General features: G+C 34.5%; 1 pseudogene; it reads left to right on the top strand.

Annotated features, from left to right (window-relative positions):
• Positions 1-12,061: 12,061 nt before the first annotated feature.
• LOC122099663 lies at positions 12,062-12,158 on the top strand (annotated as a pseudogene).
• The last annotated feature ends 680 nt before the right edge of the window (positions 12,159-12,838 follow it).

The raw sequence follows: 12,838 nt of genomic DNA on the forward strand, positions 1-12,838 counted from the left end.
ATCACTCCCAGCTGACAGGAAATTTGGCCTGACTTCTCTGCCATGCTCCCTAGGACAATGGGTATTATTCAGTCTACTTCTTGTGGTGGGAAGTCCACTTCTTTTCAGTTGTGGGGCTTGAACTTTGGGCCTGGGAGAGCTCCCAGAGCTCCTCAGCTCAAAGCTAGCACTCTACCACTTGAGTCACAGCACCACTTCCAGTTTTCTGGTGATTCTTTGGAGATAAGAGTCTCACAGGTGTTCCTGCCCAGGCTGGCTATAAACCACAATCCTCATATCTCAGCCTCCATTGTACTTAGGATAATAGGCCTGAGCCAACGGCACCTGGCTTAAGTGAAATTATGGCCTTCTTTCTTTTTTTCTCTCTCTCTCAGGAACTGATTGAGTGGGTGCTAGAGGAGGTGGCCCAGAATCCCCAATGTGGTTGGAACCAAGGTTCCTCTCTCATTCTGGAGGTGGGCTGTGGGTCAGGAGCTGTCTCACTCAGTCTGTTGTACCAGCTCTATGAGGTAAGTCCCTCTGTGCCCTGGCTAGACCGTGATAGTTATTCATTGTCCATTTAGCCTTCCTGGATTTAGCACTGTGTTCAATGCCCTTTACTAGCAAAAATTTCAGGCTAAAATTATGATACATAGTTACGGAATGAAAATGTAATGCCATCTTAAGAGAGTCATTTAAGGTTCTGGGAATGCAACTTCATGGTATGGTGATTGCCTAGCATGCATGAAACCCTGGGTTCAATACCTCAGTAACACATAAACTGAAATAGAAACACTGGAAGTTGTCCTGTGCCTCAAGTGGTAGAGGATTAGAATTGAGAAAAAAAAAAGCTGAGGAATAATTCCCAAGTGCTGAGTTTCAGCCCCAGGGCTGCCAAAACAACAGCAACAACAACAATGAACATTTAGTTAGTAAATGCAAAATAGAGAACCCAAACTTGGAATATATAATTGTTCCTTCCATACTGATACTTGACAATAGTCCCTAATTCATGTACTTTACCTATGTTAGGATACTGTGTTGAAAAAAAAAGTTTTGTTCATTACATCAGGGCAGTTGATGCCAGGAATGTGCTTAGATGTTAGGTGAAGACTAATTTTTGAAATTCAAAGATTCCAGGCTTTTGAGTGGGATTACTGCTAATCACAATGAGAAGGGTAGTCTAAGTGAGATTTTGAAAACTTTTTGGCCATTCATGGCACCAAAAAGGCAGAGGCTAATTAACAGCTGTGACAGAAGAGAAGGAATAAGTCCAGATGGAAGGAAAAAAATGCTAGTAACTAAGATATATCAGAAATAGTTCTAGGGAACCATTTTTGGTTATTGAAGAACGAGTTATCAACTAGGCTTATTCCTCATTGCCTTTAGCATTCTAAATCTATTAGGCTAGTTCTTAATCTCTGTGTGATAAATTTATCTCCTTCTATGCTGTTCTTCCATATCTGACCTCCTTTGCTTTCTAAAAATCTGTCTTTCTATATTTCTCTATGAACATTTCCTAATACTAAATACACCTATACAGATGTCACAGGATGCTAATGTAAGGGTCCCATAGCTCATGAGTCATTAATGTAACAAAATGGAAAAGGAGGACATATTTATTGCTACCTCAATTTTTCTGAAAATCTGCAATGTCATCATTTGGTTCAAATTTCCATTCTTTGTCTACATAGTGTTATTCAGTGCAAATAAATGCAAATATGAGCCGGGTGCTGGTGGCTCATGCCTGTAATCCTAGGTACTCAGGAAGTTGAGACCAGAGGGTTGTGGTTCAAATCCAGCCTGGTCAGGAAAGTCCATGAAACACTTATCTTCAATTAGTCACCAGAAACCAGGAAGTGGTGCTGTAGCTAAAGTGGTACAGCACTCAAGTTGAGCTGAAGAGCTGAAAGACAGTGTGCAGGATCAGTGTTCAATCCCTACAACCAACAAAAAAGTGCAAATATGGCTTTAAGTTTCCCCCAAAGGAATGATGAAGTCAATAGTAATCTTCCCAAAGGATTCAGTGCATCTACTTTTATTGAGTTATTTAAGTTATGACTGAACATATTCTCTTCTTTAAAAATTGTCAAATATTAGCTTTATAGTAAACTTCATCTAATATTTCTTGGTTCAAAAGAGAAGTCCATACAGTTGATGTCACTTAGCTTTCTTACTCTCTTAGTTCAAAGCCAACCCAGGCAGGAGAGTGTCAAACTCTTATCTGTAATTAAACACCAAAAAACCAGAAGCGGAGTTTTGGCTCAAGCAGTAGTGTACTAGCTTTGGGGGCAGGTGGGAAAGAAAGACAACTATTCAGGGACAGAGTGCAGCCTCTGAGTTCAAGCCCCAGGACCAGCACAAAGTAAACAAACAAGCAAACAAAACAAACCCTGGGTATTTCTTTGGGACTCTCCTTAAAGAAGTAGTGGTCTGAGAAGAGGCTTGTTTTGCTGATCATACTCATTGGATCCTGCTTTTTTGAAATATTTATTGCTATGGAAAACTCAGGACCAGACTAAAGGAATTGATAACTGACTCCTGCAACAAGAGAATCATCTCAGGAGTGAAACATCCATCCATAAGACACTTCAAAAACCTCCATATCTTTGTTTCTTTGCAGTAGAACACTTTTAAAACAAAGTTATTTCCTTTTGTTCTATGCTGGCCTTCAAATGGCATATTGTTTCCTTTGTAATACTCTCAACCAGAAGTTTACAGACAAGTTTTATATGAGTAAAGAACACACTCAAAAATTTCAGGGAGAGAGTTTCCTTCAAGCCTTGGATTCTTTTCTTGTACAGTAAAAAGGAAAGCAAAAGTTAACTTGAACTTTGTCATTCCTCTATGTTCAATTCCTCTCCTGAGATCAATTTCCACATCTAGTAACAGTTACTTCCATTTACTTCCAGTATCCATCTATGGTGCTGCTCCAGATAAAGTGAATGTTTTCTGGCTTCATTGAAATAGCACAGGGACACTTTTGGACATGAGGTAACACGTGTTTCAGAGACAACTTAGTAAAGAGAAAATATGAAATGTAAATTGCTTATGAATATTTTATTCATGAGTATATTTTGTTCAAACTTCTTAAGTGCTCTGTAAATTAAGGTTAATTTTAAATGGGAAGAAGGTTCCCAGATCATTTTTTGTGAGTGTATGTGCTGTGCATTAATTTCCCAAGTGTCCGTGAGTTAACAGTAAGAAAAACAATAGCAATAATAGGATAAAGAGAAGTTCTGTGTTTATATATAAGGGTTCAATAAAATATACAAGATTCTGCAAATAAGACAATATTGAAACAATAAAGCCAAGTCCAGTATGTAGATTTATGGGAGTGATATAGAGAAAGCATTACTCCTAAGTGGAACATGAAGCATGAGGCCACTTCCTTTCTAAATCAAGCTTGCTAATCCCATAAATTTGTAAAAAGGAGAATGGAAGAATGATTCTGTTTCCAATGCAAGTCATATATGAGAAAATGGACTTAACTGGAAAAAATGAGTCCATCTTGAGAGAATAGGAATTATAGTAGCAATGAATCTGTTGGCTAAGATCACATTTCTTTTTCTTTCCTTTTCTTATATTCTTTTTTGTAGTTGTTAGTCGTGGTACTTGAAATCTGGGACTGGGCACTGTCCTTCTGCAATGAAGCTCAAGGCTAGTGCTCTTCCACTTGAGCCACAGTGCCACTCCAAGTTTTCTGGTAGTTATTGGAGAAAAGAGTCTCCAGGACTTTCCTACCTGGGCTGGCTTTAAACCCCAATCCTCAGATCTCAACACCACTCAGCTTAGGATCACATTTCTAACAGTGTACACTCAGGATATATAATGTATATGTTCATCTATCTTTATATTAATTCTTGAGTTAAAAATCTGGGCTACAGGTTAGACTTTACACTCACAAAAGTGTTTGTAGTTTAAAAGTTGATACTCCTGGGAAAAATAAAACCTAAGAATGTAAAGGAGTCTGAGAAATTCAATTTGCATACAGCCTGGGCAGAATAGGCTTTGAGAAACTACCTATAATTAAACAGCCAAAAGCTGGAATACCAGTCATGAGCAAGATTGCTGAATAAGAGCTTGAGGTTTTTGCATACATACAGACAAACATACACATACACACAGAGGAACATATATGTGCACACAAATATACACAAGTGAAACAACTCTCAGAATATGTAGAAAAGTTAGAAAACGATAGAAAATATGTCCTGAGTAAGACAAGAATCAAGTGATAATTTTTAATATTAGAAAGCCCTCAAGTGAACTTTCCCCCCAAAAGTTGAGAATATTACATAGGTAGGGATCAGAGATAGTAAGAGAGTCAAGCAATCATTATTAACGGGATAGGATCCATGGAGCAATGAATCAGGGAACTCTGTAGGTGCATATGAAAATGTTCATATCTTGTGTCAAATGTTAGAACATCTTTGAAAATAGTACATAAACAGTGTGAGCAATCAATCTAGTGGATATGTTCATAGGAGAAGTTCAGAATTGCTAGTCTGTTTCTAGAGTAAATAAACAAACTATGGCAGGCCAATGTGATACAAGCCTGAAATTCTAGCACTTCGACAGGAGATTAGAGAATGGAATTACCTGGACCAGGTAAAATAATTTTGTCTCAATAGAACAAACCAAGCAACAAGAAAGGAATACACAGTTGGAAGTTTGGTCTAATTTTGTCATTATGTTTTGAGAAGTCGTTTCCTATTGAAATGCAACTCATATATATCCTCACTTGTGTTTTAAATGCTCTCTTCATTACAGAACATTCCTAGCTGCAAAATGGCTCATTATTCCCATTCAAAAATTTGCAAAAGTAAGTAATCACCATTCTGTTGGATTCCAAAGAAATGTTGAAGGATTACAAAAACTTAAGCCTGGAGAAATAGCAAAGTTCATCTAATGTAGGACTTTGTAGACCTTACTAAATTGGAATTTAGATTTAAAATATATATTTTGGTTTTGTTTGTAATTTCATATTCTATAGGATACTACAAAATTCTTTATAAGTAGAGGGATTAATTGACAAATTCACAAATGTTTCTGGCATTCTATTTTCCTAGAATATTCTTTCAAGAGAGTTATAATTAGAACATAGTTAATAGATAATTCCCACAGTTCATGTATACCATGTTAATGTGAATAATCTAGACAGAGTTGCCAACAAATGGATGACATTAATTTATAAATTTAGAAAAACAGCAATTTTTTAAGGTTTTGGTTTAAAATGGTATGAAGAGAGCAATTGTGTGACATCTTCTTTCTTCAACCTATATGTAATACCTGAAGCCATTTCCTTATTTACGTGCCTGTGTATACTTTGAGAAAAATACTAGGTTTGGGGTGTGTATTCAACTTTGTTTTTGTTTTATTGGTTTTCCTTGAGCTTGAACTCTTGGCCTGGACAGTGTCTCTGAACCTGTTTTTGCTCAAGGCTCGTGCCCTATCATTTCAACCTCAGTGCCACTTGTGTCTGGCTTTTGCGGAGAAGTTTATTGGAGATAAGATTCTAAGAAACCTTCCTGTCAGGGTGGGCTTTGAACCTTAATTTTCCGATCTTAGCATCCTGAATATCTATGATAATTAAAAAAGTATAAATATAAATAATATTTGCAAATGATCTGATCTCAAGCAGTGGAGGAAAAATGATGCAGCTCAGTTTATTGTGGTGTTCTTTCCAGAACACGGAGGGCATCACACTAGCAGAGATGTAGTATTTTTTCACAATAGAGATAAACTATTCATGATGTGAATTAAGGAATTTTAAGGTGCCCTAGTGGCTCACGCCTGTAATCCTAGCTACTCAGGAGGCTGAGATCTGAGGATCGCAATTAAAAGCCAGCCCTGACAGGAAAGACTGTGAGACTCCTATCTCCAATAAACCACCAGAAAACCGGAAGTGGAGCTGTAGCTCAAGTGGTAGAGCGCTTGTCTTGAGCTGAAGAGGTGAAGGACAGAGCCCAGGCCCAGAGTTCAAGCCCCATGACAGACCAAAAAAAAAAGTTGGAAACTATTGGGCTAGGATGACTTTTGACTTTATGGCATAAATCTTGGGATTGATGGTCATAGAAATAACAGCTTACTCTGATAAAAAAAAATTGCTTACTCTTGAGGAATTAATTATTACAGATGCTTCATAGTTTTATCCTCTACCAGAATGTGGCTATTTTTCTATTGACTTCTCAATCTGTAACACCCCATTGGAAACTGCATCTATTGCAGATTTTCATAACATGTAAAAAGGTACTGTTTTGAATCTCTCAGGTATGGAATGTTGAGAATTTAAAAATGAGTAGTTAATAGTCATAGGAATTTTGAAGAACACACATATTCTGTCCTCTTAACAACTTATTTAATTTTAAAAGTTATGGGTTTTCGTAGCATTAAACTGTTTTCTGTTTTAGAATGAGAAAGTACTAAATTAATTATTTTTTGAAAAATTTGGCAAGTATATATGAAAATATTGTCTAGTTGGATAACATTCACATTGATGACCCTCTGATAAGAAGAAGTAATTAATTCAAATTAGATGTCATAGTATTGATTTTTAAAATATTACTACATAAAGAATAATATTTACTGTGCCAATACAGTGAAATTACATTTTATGCAGATTATTTTTTCAATTTTATTATCAAATTGATGTACAGTGAGGTTACAGCAATTGTAAGGTGGTGAATACAGAACATTTCAAATTTGTTACTTCTCCCTCATTTTTCTCACAGTTTTCCTTCACTCCTCACAAGTTGTAATGTACATTTCCAACATATTGTCTTGTGAGTGTTGCTGTTGCATTGGTTTTCCCTTTGTTCTTTAACTCACCATTTTGCGTTTCCTCTTCCCTTCCCTATTTAAAGTAAACGTATTCACAATACAAAGTCAAAGAAAACAGAAATCACATAATTCATCAAAAACAACAACCACAAATGAAAAAATCTGGTTCCATATCTTGGAATTCATTTTGCTTAGCATCAGCTTTTATGGTTATATATACGCAATACAAAGACACTGGAAAATAATAGCTGCATGGACACCATATCATGAAAACAGCATGTTAACTTTTTGATGGTAAAGGTGTAATTAGGATTGGTGAATTCGCGGTTCTGATAAAGGAATTTCAAGAATTTTAAAGTTATGACAGGTAAATTTGAGTTGTTCAAAATTTTTAACAACTTAGACTATTAAGAAAATTTAAAATTGCCTGGGAGAATAGGCTTTCAAGCAAAGAAATCCACGGAGACTTAGTAGAGAGGGAGCAATGTGGATGAAGATGGCTCTTTTTCACACTAAACAAATAGACCTCAGAAACCTTGCTGTAAATCCTATAGGTTCTCTTGAGAATTGTCCTTACCCAGGAACTATATTCTCACTGTTTGAAACAAAGTTATATTGGAATTTAAATTAAAAGTTCTTAAAAAATAAGGCATCAAAATTTGTGAATTTACCTTTAATTAACAAACATTAATTCTCTGAAAAAGATAATTTGAGTCAAAATATTTAGGGAGAAAGTGCCCTCCAAAATGAAAGAAGGTGTTGGGTTTAAACATTTCTGTTTGTAACACTTTCCACAAGGTCTTTGTATGTGAAGCAATAAAACACAGAAATAAATCTGATTGGATAATTCAAACCAATGATTTCACAGTTCTAAGTGGCTCACAAAAATAATATCCTTATTAAAATGAGATAGTGAAGACTTCTCTTATTACATAAGCCAAAATGTTTTGGGTTCATAAAAGAATTGAGCAAATGGAAAAGGCAAGAAAACATTTTCCTTAGAAGCCCTAGCTAAGGGTATTGGGCTTCAGCAGTGAAGGGAGGCCAAAACTTTTTTATATAAATTGTGTTAATATTTTTACTACCTACAGTGATTATACAGAGCCTATTTGGCTCACTACAATGCAGAACAGATTGAATGAAGACATGAAAATAAATTCCACATCCAAATGAGGCAACTTAAAGAGTTTTTAAGTACAAATCATGAAGATGTAGCAGTGGTGGAGCACGTACAGTCCTTCAGCTTCACTAGACTTGAAGCCAAGATGCTGTGATTAATTGGAAATCAGGCAAGAGCTAAGAGGAGAACATAGAAGCAGGACATAGTAGCATTGTCTTTTTGTAACAGACACTGTCTTCCTAGGCAGAGGTGATTTAACTCTACTCTCCTCCATACATCTTGGTGAACAAATGCAAGACCAAGAGAAAAATAATCTATTGAAATAATTTTGCATAGAATAACTTCATTAATTCTGATATGGTATCTAAGGAGAGTCTTAAGAGAAAATAAAAGTGCAGTATTTTTCGATTTCCTCTAACCATTTTCTTAGCAAAATATATCTTTGAGGTTAGAATTGATTGAACCAAAAAGTGATGGAGTACTTATTTTTGTGGGCACTTTAGACACAAGAAGACTTTCAAGGTAAAAGAAAAAACAAAAAATACAGCCAAATATTTGTGATCGCAGCTTCTTGGACTGTTTTCTGGAGACAAAGTTTTACATTAGATTTCTTCTCATTAACATAGATGTTGTTGCATGGCAACCAAATGCAAGAGGGTAGACTCACTTGGCCAATTAAACAGCATGAAAGAAGAAAATGGCAAATAATATTTAATGAATTACTTTGACCAATTACTTTGCCTAAAGAAAGAAGGAAAAATATAATTCAAAATCATTTGACTTATAAGTATGAATAAAGAGTAGTGAAGAGAGATTAGGGAAAACATAGAGGATTATTTTCTCTCTAGTGGAGTAATAGGTTCTTGTTCTTGTTTCTTCCATTCTATCTTCACAAGCTATCAAGTGTGTCTCACCATTGGATTATCCAGTTCAGACACAGAACTCGTAGAAGAAACATACTATTTGCAGCAGATGTAGGTGATTTATATATAACCTTAGACAATCTATTTAAATCTGTTCAAAATTCTCCCCTATCCCAAACTTCCCTCTTTGAATAGTTTTCTTTGCTTTTCCCAGGACTACCCTTCATTAACTGGTTAAAATTTTGAGAGGTCATTTTCATACTCTCTACAGATTGCTGGTTGGTTGTGATTTTTGTGTGTTTTTTTTGTTGTTGTGTTTTTTCACTGAATTTCAAAAGGTCATGAAAGTGTGTTACAAATAAATACGTCCATATAATTGTCCAATGGCCTGAATCAGAGTCACTTCTATCATTCTCAACCAACCCCTTCTCCAAGATTTATTTCAGATTTACCACTTAATTTATCATATGTGTACATTGAGTATTCTAGTTGTACTTGACCCTTGTTCATTTTTCATTCATTCTATGTCATTACTATTATTCCTTTCTGCTTTCAACTTCCTGATAGTCATCCTCTTAAACTGTCTATTAATACTTCGAAAAGTTTATATACATTTCATGGAGTTTCCATCCTGTATATGCTTAAACTGATATCAGCTTATATTTCCATAATTCATTCATCTGCATTAATAATTTGCAAGACTGGAGACATGAAGCACCTAAACATGATTTTATTCTCATCCATTTGGAAGATTAATCTTTAGTCAAAAAGAAAGTTAAAAAATGGCATAGAATATATTCCTAACTACCAATTTTTATAAATGGCTTTGTACAAAGGTGTGATTGTTTTATTTCACATGGGATAATATTTTCAACTCCCTATTAGTTTTGGAAATGAAGAAAACTAATATTTATTCCTATAGAGGAATATGATAGAGATAGAAGACAGATTTTATGTTTGTCATATCTCTGATGAGTACCCATATTCAAGACTTAAAATCATATTTCTTACTATGTTAGACAGATAGGGAAAACATATTACATGATAAGAAAACTATTTGTGACTTTTTAAAATGTACCTTATTAAATGAGGACATTTACTTTATTAGCTAACGTTTTGGTTTGAAATTTGGGAGGCTGATCTATCTAATACATTTCTGGAAGGTCTCTACTGAAAAACACAAATTGTCGGTGGTACTATTTCTACAATTTAATGAATGGTTGAACGTGTTTGGCATTAGTGCCAGGTAAATAAATCAACTTTATTTTAACTTGCTCCCTACACTTGAAAAACTTGCAATGTCACTAAGTATCAACTACTTGTCAAATGTTATTTTGGCGAACGTGATTTTAAAAAGTTAATTTGAAAAAGAATAACTTTCAGGAGATTATAGATTATATGTAGATTATCATTGGTTTGAGAGTGACATTTTTATACCACAAAACCATGTTGTGTTGAAGTCCCAGTATTTGGAAGTACTAAGGATCTTCTCAATGATTTTCTGAATTATATTTGAACTCTAAGTAAAGATTTCTGGGCCTTGGTAGACCAATTATGGATCTATCCTTCCAGGAACTATTTTTTGACCCACTTATGCTGGACTAAAATCTTTCATTAATCATAGGGGAGGGGTATTAAAAATAATCTTATGACACTTTGTGAACTTGTTCACTCATATGGGCTGGTCATATGTAAGTTGAATGTTTGAATTATAGTACTTACTCTCAAATTTGTGATCTCATCTTTCATTTTAAGTTGCCTTGCATTTCATAATTGCTTACTGCTAATTCCTGCATCTCAAGGAATTGGGGCCCTGAAATATAGGAAATAAGAAATTGAGATGGGTCTTCAATTACTGTGTGTTGGCATGTTGCATGGGTCCTGGTGAGAAGTCTTGCCCCTGTTATCTGATGATGCAGGTAACTGGGACCTGGGATCCTAGGACCTACGGGTCCTGAAGAAGAAGAATATTTTTTAGACATCTTATCAGCAAAATTTGGGCATAATCAGTAGGAATGCTTCAGAAATATGGAGAAAAACAGTTTGGGACCAGCGATTTAAAACAATAAACAGAGCAGCAGAGAAAATCCCTTACAGATTAGAGGAAAACAACATTGTTTTTTTACCATGTGAATTCAGAAGACCAAGAACATTGAGAATGTATCACAAGTTTATACCAAAGATATTGCGTTGATACTTCTTATATTCTAATATATATTTTAAACCTAATTATTTATATTCCAATTGTATTTATTGGAATGAATAAATATCAATTTATTTGTGAAGTTATCAACAAATTCTAGTAAGTTTCACAGTGTGAAATATAAAATCAGCAAATATAAATATAAAATATATAACTATATATAATATAAGAAAAAGACACATGTTTTGCATTGTTCTGTTGTGGTTACTGTATAAAGGCAACTGTGTTTTAAAATATTATTCCATTATCTCTACCTCAGTGTTTGATAGAGTTGGACCTAAAGCTTTACCATTTGTAGATTTATAGCCTGGAGCAAGAGAAAATACTGTGATTAAAACATTACCAATTTAAGGCCTAATAACAAGGAGAAACATATGGACTTCTCCTGCAACTATGAAAATATTTGGTGATAGAAAGGCAGTAGTGTAAGTTCCTGCCTGGTTGGATGGTAGACATGCCAGGACATTAAGTAATCATACATATGAACAATTTTTTCACCTTCTTGGTTTTAGCTACTTTTGCAATGTTAGATATAATAATTATATTTTGATAAAATACCTTCTTGTCTGAACAGATCTGTCTGGACTGTTCATCTCTCTATGATCCCTTGTAACTAAGATTAATTTTGTTCAAGTAAGACAATCTATACTATCAGGGTAAGATATTCTGATTGGTCTGTTCCTACATGGAAGAAGAGTCAAGGGTCATGTAGACATTTGTGCCAGTAAGACCTCATTTGGGAAAATGTCAGCTGCAGAATGTTAGAAATAGCTCTTAAGCAAGGATTACTTTGAATCCAATAGCTCCACAAAGCTGATTCAGTTGAATAAATAATACTTGAAAGAGTCATCACCTTTGGACCTACCTATAAATTATTGAATGCATGATCAAATTACAATTGAAAAATACTTAAAATTGGCATTGACAAAAAATTGCAAATGTGAGCAATCGGCTGAACATTATATTTTTTTTCCATTATTCACAGAATTTTAAGGAAATAAGATCAATAGCAATGTTAGGAACAATAAGGTTTCCTTGTTACAAGTAGGCACCCATGGATATAAGCCTGTATAAAGATTGCATCATTAGCTACTTAAATTTAGAGGATACTACATGCTTCAGCAGCATGTATACCCAAATTACAATATACAGATTAATATAGCACTTGCACAACGATGATATGAATATTTGTGAAGTATTCCATATTATTCATTCTTCAGATGCAAGAAATGAAAACCCGTTATTAAAAAGTTGATTACAAAAAAACAAGTGTAACAGCACACGTAATTCATATGATTAAATTTATTTTGACATCAGTGTATTAAATCTTCACCTCAGAAAGGTGTTTAAATAGCATAAACTTTACAAAACTTTTGAAATTAGACAACATTGTCATTTTATCCCAAAGAAAAATAATATTAGGACCTAGGAAAAAAGGAATCTTAAACTGTTTCTATATGGAATACAATCTGAAAGGACACATTAATGAACCTATATATTATAAAATAATATAGAATTCAAAGTATGTCTATGTGAGAATAAAATAAATTATTAACATTATACAAACATAGACTATAGAATATTTTAAAATATTCTTTTTCAGACAAGCACCAGTATTACTTTAGTTTCTGTACTACTCATTTCAACAGATAAGTTAAAATTATGTCTGACTAAAAAATCACATACTCTGCAGAAATCATTATACATGTATATAAAAACTCTTCAATACATTTTGACACCCAATGCAGGCAATTCACTTGCAAGAATTCCATGGAATTCATGAATTTTTACAGTAAATTACTGGTGTTGCCGGCGCTGGTGGCTCACTACTATAATCCTAGATACTCAAGAGGCTGAGATCTAAGGCTCACGGTTCAAAGCCAGCCTGGG

This window comes from Dipodomys spectabilis, unplaced genomic scaffold (assembly GCF_019054845.1).
Source record: "Dipodomys spectabilis isolate Male_0828 unplaced genomic scaffold, ASM1905484v1 ptg000527l, whole genome shotgun sequence".
Lineage (NCBI taxonomy): Eukaryota > Metazoa > Chordata > Mammalia > Rodentia > Heteromyidae > Dipodomys > Dipodomys spectabilis.